At 44.1% G+C, this 6,003-nt stretch overlaps 1 long non-coding RNA gene across 1 annotated transcript; it reads right to left on the bottom strand.

The window, feature by feature from the left end:
* Nucleotides 1-3,298: 3,298 nt before the first annotated feature.
* LOC142261657 (uncharacterized) lies at nt 3,299-4,703 on the bottom strand. Its single transcript, XR_012729238.1, has 3 exons — nt 4,605-4,703; nt 4,207-4,309; nt 3,299-3,876 (listed from the first exon to the last, which is right to left on the bottom strand). It is a non-coding gene; the product is annotated as an uncharacterized LOC142261657 (long non-coding RNA).
* Nucleotides 4,704-6,003: the final 1,300 nt, after the last annotated feature.

Here is a 6,003-nt window from a genome sequence, read left to right as displayed (position 1 = left end):
GCTGTATGTAGACAGGACACATCCTGGAAGCCGTGGACGGACATGGAGCAGATATCCTGGAAATCCAGGGATGAGCAGTGAAGTCTGAGGGGGCAGTAGCCACAGCTGTTTCTAGATTGTTCCAGAACTATTTACCCCGGCCACAGTAAGCGAGGGTCCCTGAGCTTGTGAGGGGCAGTAAAGTCTGAGGGGGCCGGGAAGGGCATAGTATAAGCACAATATCATAGTGTGACACAAGAGCAGAGTTTGGAGTTTTCCTTACAAGTTTCCCATTGGTTTTTGCTTTTATCTGCACCGTTCATCCCCATTTAATAGCGGCTCCATGGACAATGCTACCAGGTGTGTGTCTTGTCAGATGTATGCCTGCCTTGAGCAGCCGTTGGAGGGTGAATATGTCTGCACTCGATGTCAGCGTGTTACATATTTGGAAGCCCAGGTAACTGATCTAAATATGCAGCTCACAACACTCAGGAGCATTGCAAACCTGGAGAGGAGTTTAGAGCTCACTGAGCGGCTCTGGCTGGGGCCAGTGCTATGGAGGAGGGTGGAGGAGGGGAAGGTCAGGACCCAGAGGTAGGTAGCTGGGTAACAGAAGAAGAGGTAGGGGGAAAAGTGTCAGGGAGCCCAGTCCTGATCCGGCACAACCTAGTAAATATGCCTGTGTGGCTGATATTAGGAATGCAGGACTAGGATCACTACAGCAGGACGTTGCTCCTAGTAACCAGGAAAATGGCTGCTGTAGGAAGGAGGGAAATAGGAGAGCAGCAAAAGCCAGATGGATGATGGTGCTAGGGGACTCTATAATTAGGTGGACAGACAAGGTTATTTTTCGTCGAGACCATGAATGCCGAACAGTGTGTTGTCTGCCGGGTGCTCGGATTCAGCATATTGCGGATCTGATAGATTGCTGGGTGGGGCTGGGGAAAATCCAGCAATCATGGTGCACATTGGTACTAATGACAAAGTTAAAAGTTAGAGGCAGATGGAAGGTCCTTAAAAATTATTACAGGGAACTAGGAGAGAAGCTGAAGTCAAGGACCTCCACGGTGGTGTTTTCAGAAATACTACCAATGCCACGAGCGTCACTAGAAAGACAGCGGGAGCTTAGGGAGATAAATATGTGGCTTAGGAATTGGTGCAGAAAGGAAGGGTTTGGGTTCATGGAGAACTGGGCCGACTTCTCAGTCAGCTACAGGCTCTACAGTAGGGACGGGCTGCACCTCAATGGGGAGGGTGCAGCTGTGCTGGGGGAAAAAATGGTCAGACGGATGTAGGAGCTTTTAAACTAGGATTTGGGGGGAGGGAGGGTAGTGGAACAAATAAAGGAATAGATAGAGCATATAGAGACAGTGAAACAGTAGGGGTCAATGAAGGATTAGGGGGGTCTGGGACATGCAAGAAAAGTAGGGAGGCAAGGAGTAAGGAATGTGTTAATACTATTAAATGTCTACTGGCAAATGCAATGTCTTGCAAAGAAAATTAATGAATTGGAGACTATTTAGAGGAAGGGGGGAAGGGCACCACCTAAATGGGATCTCCGGGTATACGGATACATATGCCAAAGGGAGAAGAAAAAGAGTATACCCACAGAGGGATCACCAAGAGATTATAAAAATAGAAAAATCTTTATTACAATTAGGAATACATATGGAACTCCACGCTGGGAGTAAACACACAAAGGACAATTAAAAACATTTAAAACAAACACATATCCCCTATGCCAAAGCACATATGAAATTGGTACTGAATAGATCAATATTATACACCACCCCTTAAATAAGTACAACCAGCAGTGCTATGACCTACTGTAAACTGGACACAGTGATATTTATTACGGTGCTAGAAAATAATAATATACAATATATCCGCATCAAAAAGGCTGAAAATACCCTTAGAAACACATTGGTAAGGTCACAGATATATGAAGCACTCCCATAGCATCTATAGTACAGGCAAAAAAAAAAAAGGGTGAGTCAGGCTCAGGTTTAGCGTGTAATAAAGCACACAGGGTGTAACCCTGAGCGACAGAGCCTAAACCACAAGATATTATTGATAGGACTTCTGAGAAAGGCTTGGCTATATTTTAGTGAAGTATATAAACAGGATTAGACATAACATCCATTCAACAGTTAAATAAGCCAGATGAAAAATATTAAACCAGTGCACATTGTCTGTATAGATCAATCCCTGTACAGATAATCAATTCTAGAAACTAGTGCATTCAGTTGGAGCACACAAACGGCAAATAGGGCATAAAGTAAGACTTAAACACAAAAACAGCAGCACATTGGATACGTGCTGCTGCTATGTCAGCTAGCCGAACATTGATACCAAAAACCTTTTCAGTGGCCCAGGTGTTACAGAAAAGCCCATACTCACCATCCTAATAACCAGGGAGCACAGACAAAAACCAGGTTGTAGGAAGGGGGGAAAGCTTTGGCAGAGTTACCCACGCGTATCGCCTCCAAACAGGAGGCTTCCTCAGGGGAAGAAAAATAGACAGTGTGTAGTCCAAAGTGTGTCATATTTAAATCATGCAGCAAATTGGGTAATTACTCACCAGCTTGCAGCTTGAGAGAGTGCAGCATTATAGTATAAGGTGTTTCTGCATGGCGGCCGCCATTTTGGCCGAATCACATGATTCGGCTGAAAACCCTCCCTAAGTCTCTACAGCTCATGCGTCCACAAGATGGCGCTGTTTAACATCAAAACTCATATTGCTCTGATGTGCAAGTCCTTATAGATGGAACATAACGGTATATAGGTAAAGTAACACATTTTGATTAAGTAGAATAACTTTACAGGGATAGGTATATCACACTCGGCGGCGCATGCGCAGTAACCGTTTATGGGAACTTAGTGCATAACTTGAGGTGTCACAGCACACTCGTACAGGAAATATCGGTAGCCACCAATATAAAACCCTAATAGTATAGAGAGCTTATTTATGCTTATTTTCTTTTATTTTACCGTCCCACTTCGGATATATAAGGTATTATAGATAACACCCAGCAATAAGTACGTGTGGTTAGTACAGGAAAACACAGAAAAAAAAAAAAAAAAAAAATTGGTATACCCAACTTGGCGGCGCATGCGTAGTAGCAGTTTATTGGGACTTAGTGCATAACTTAAGATGTCCCAGCACACTTGCACAGGGAATACCGATGGCCACCACTCTAAACCCCTGATGGTACACAATACTTATTTATGCTTATTTATGCTTATTTTACAGCCCCACTTCAAATGTATAGGGTATTATGAATAACACCCAGCAATATATAGATAGAATACAATTCTGTTCAACAAAGGTACAGTCCGCCAGCTTATGTGGCATATGTGCAATAACAATTTTATTGGGACTAAATACATGGCTTGTCAAAGCTCCCCATACCATGTGCAGGGAACACCAGTGACAACCACTGGAATACCCCATCACATGTGAGGCTTGTCAAACAGCCTCATCAAGCCTATAAGACAGATGATAGAGGAAGTTTTAGGGATCCATTACAGTCTGATATCACTCAAGGTGCATAGTCTAAGGGGATGGGCCCAGACAGAAGTCATCCTCCAATCCCATGAAAGATAACATTCTGGTACGGCTCCGTCAGTAGAACTCTAGAAACCTTAGGGGTACATCTTGAAATAGTGTAAATACATACGATGTTAAGGTCCCCATACAAAGGCTAGAAGAAAAAAAAAAAAAATTTGTCAAGTGCCCTACACACAAACACAGTATAGATGTAACCAACAAGGAATCAATTATAACGTCCAGGACAGTATCTTCACTCTCTCCATGACCAGAAATAATGTCCTGCAGATATAGACGAGCGATAGAATGCTCCCAGGATCCTCACTTTGTTGGAGAAGCCTCAGTCGCTAAAAGGTAAGGAACAGAAATTCACAAATGGTCAGAGATCACAAGTCTTTGTAGAATCCAGTATATAACAATTCCTCATTTAACCCATGGGGGGCCAGACTCTTGAGGTTGTAAATCCATTTGGATTCCTTCTGCAACAGCTCCTTTACGGGGTTCCCTCCCCTAATGCCTGTTTTGACTGAATCAACAATCATAACTCTCGCATTGGTATAGCGACCCCCATGGTATGTTAAAAAATGTGAGGCCACAGAGGTGAGTGTCTTCCCTTTCTTCAAATCCGCAGTAGCTGTGTTTATGTTGGAGAAGTGTTGTTGAATTCTCTTTCTTACCTCTTGGCTTGTCTGGCCTACATACAGCTTTGGGCAATTGCAGATGAGTACATAGATCGCATTTCTGGAACGGCAATTAAAATAGGCACTGCTGGAAATCCGCCTAGGAAAGATCGATAAGAGGACATGATCACTCGCCTGCATGTGCGGACACACTGAGCAAGAACCACAGGGAAAGGTACCTCTCAGTCTGGTACCCGTCCCCAGGCTCTGTACCGGTCTTTTAAAATGGCTACTGGAGAGAATGCCACCCAAATTCTGGGCCCTCCTGGCCACCAAACTCGGTTTTCCTCCAAAAAAGGGACCAATTTTCTATCGCTACGTAGAATGTCCCAATTTGATTGAAAGAGTTCATAAAGGTCCTGCCACTGATTATTGAAGGCAGTGATCATACTCACTGTTGCTCCTTTCCGTCGAACTTTTGGCTGTAGTAGGGTCTCCCGTGTTAGGGCTTTGCAGTCCTGCAGAGCACTTGAAACCACGTTCCTCGGATAGCCTCGTTTCCGAAATCTATTGGACAAGTCAAAAGCATGTGACTCAAAATCAGTAGGCCTGCTGCAATTTCTTTTCACCCGCATAAATTGACCCTTTGGTATCCCATTTTTTACGTGGGCCGGATGAAAGCTGTTATAATGCAGCAGGCTATTCGTAGCCGTAGGTTTACGGTACAGGGTAGTACAAATTCTGTCATCCTCCCTGGACACTCGAAGATCTAAAAATTCAACTGAATCTTGCGAGATGCTCGAGGTCAATTTGATATTCAAGTTGTTATTATTAAGAGTGAATATAAAGTTCTCACACTCTTCCACAGAGCCAGACCAGAGGATCAACACGTCATCAATGTATCTGAACCATCTAATGACGTTGATTTTGAAATTGTCCATAGTATACACCTGTGTCCCCTCCCACCACCCTAAAAAAATATTAGCATAAGGTGGCGCACAGCACGCCCCCATTGCTGTGCCAGACGTCTGGCGGTAGTACGTCCTATCGAAAACAAAATAATTCTTATCCAAGACCAGATGAAGTAGGTCCAGTAGGAAAGAATCATGCTTTCTATTGCCAGTTGTCTTCTGGTCCAGAAAGAAGGAGACGGCCTGTAAGCCTAGGGTATGTCGGATTGAGGTGTAGAGTGACTCTACATCCAAAGTGACCAGAAGGGTATTGGGGGGAACCCTAAGACTGTCCATCTGTTCTATCAGGTGTGTAGAGTCCCTGACATACGAGGGAGAAGATTGCGCCAGTGGTTGGAGGTAGAAATCTAGGTAAATGCAAGGCCTTTCAAATAAGCCACCTATTCCTGAGACTATCGGCCTACCGGGAGGTTCCGACCTACCTTTATGAATTTTAGGTAGCATATAGAAGGTCGGTGTAACCGGATACCGAGTAGTGAGAAATTTCCTCTCTTTCAAGGATATAATGCCCTGGCCATGGGCTGCAGAGGTAAGTCTATCCAGACTCTTTTTGAAGGTAAATGTAGGGTCTGAGGGCAGAGCCGTATAACACTCACTGTTGGAAAGCTGTCGTTTGGCTTCTCTGATATACATGTCTGTTGGCCACAGGACAACATTTCCCCCCTTATCTGCCTCTTTTATGAGGAACTCCTTGTTCTCTTTAAGTTTTGTTAGGGTCCGTCTTTCCTCTGATGTTAAATTATTGGCCCTATTATTATCTACATGAAGCCCCTCAATCTCCCTGCAGACTTTACTAAAGAAGATGTTAATGGCTGGGCATAATGAAAACGGCAGTGTTGCCTGGGACAGCAATCGTCCAGAAAAGGGGATCTTCTTACCTTGT

Source organism: Anomaloglossus baeobatrachus, unplaced genomic scaffold, assembly GCF_048569485.1.
Source record: "Anomaloglossus baeobatrachus isolate aAnoBae1 unplaced genomic scaffold, aAnoBae1.hap1 Scaffold_2359, whole genome shotgun sequence".
Lineage (NCBI taxonomy): Eukaryota > Metazoa > Chordata > Amphibia > Anura > Aromobatidae > Anomaloglossus > Anomaloglossus baeobatrachus.
This window is presented reverse-complemented; position numbering and strand designations above follow the sequence as displayed.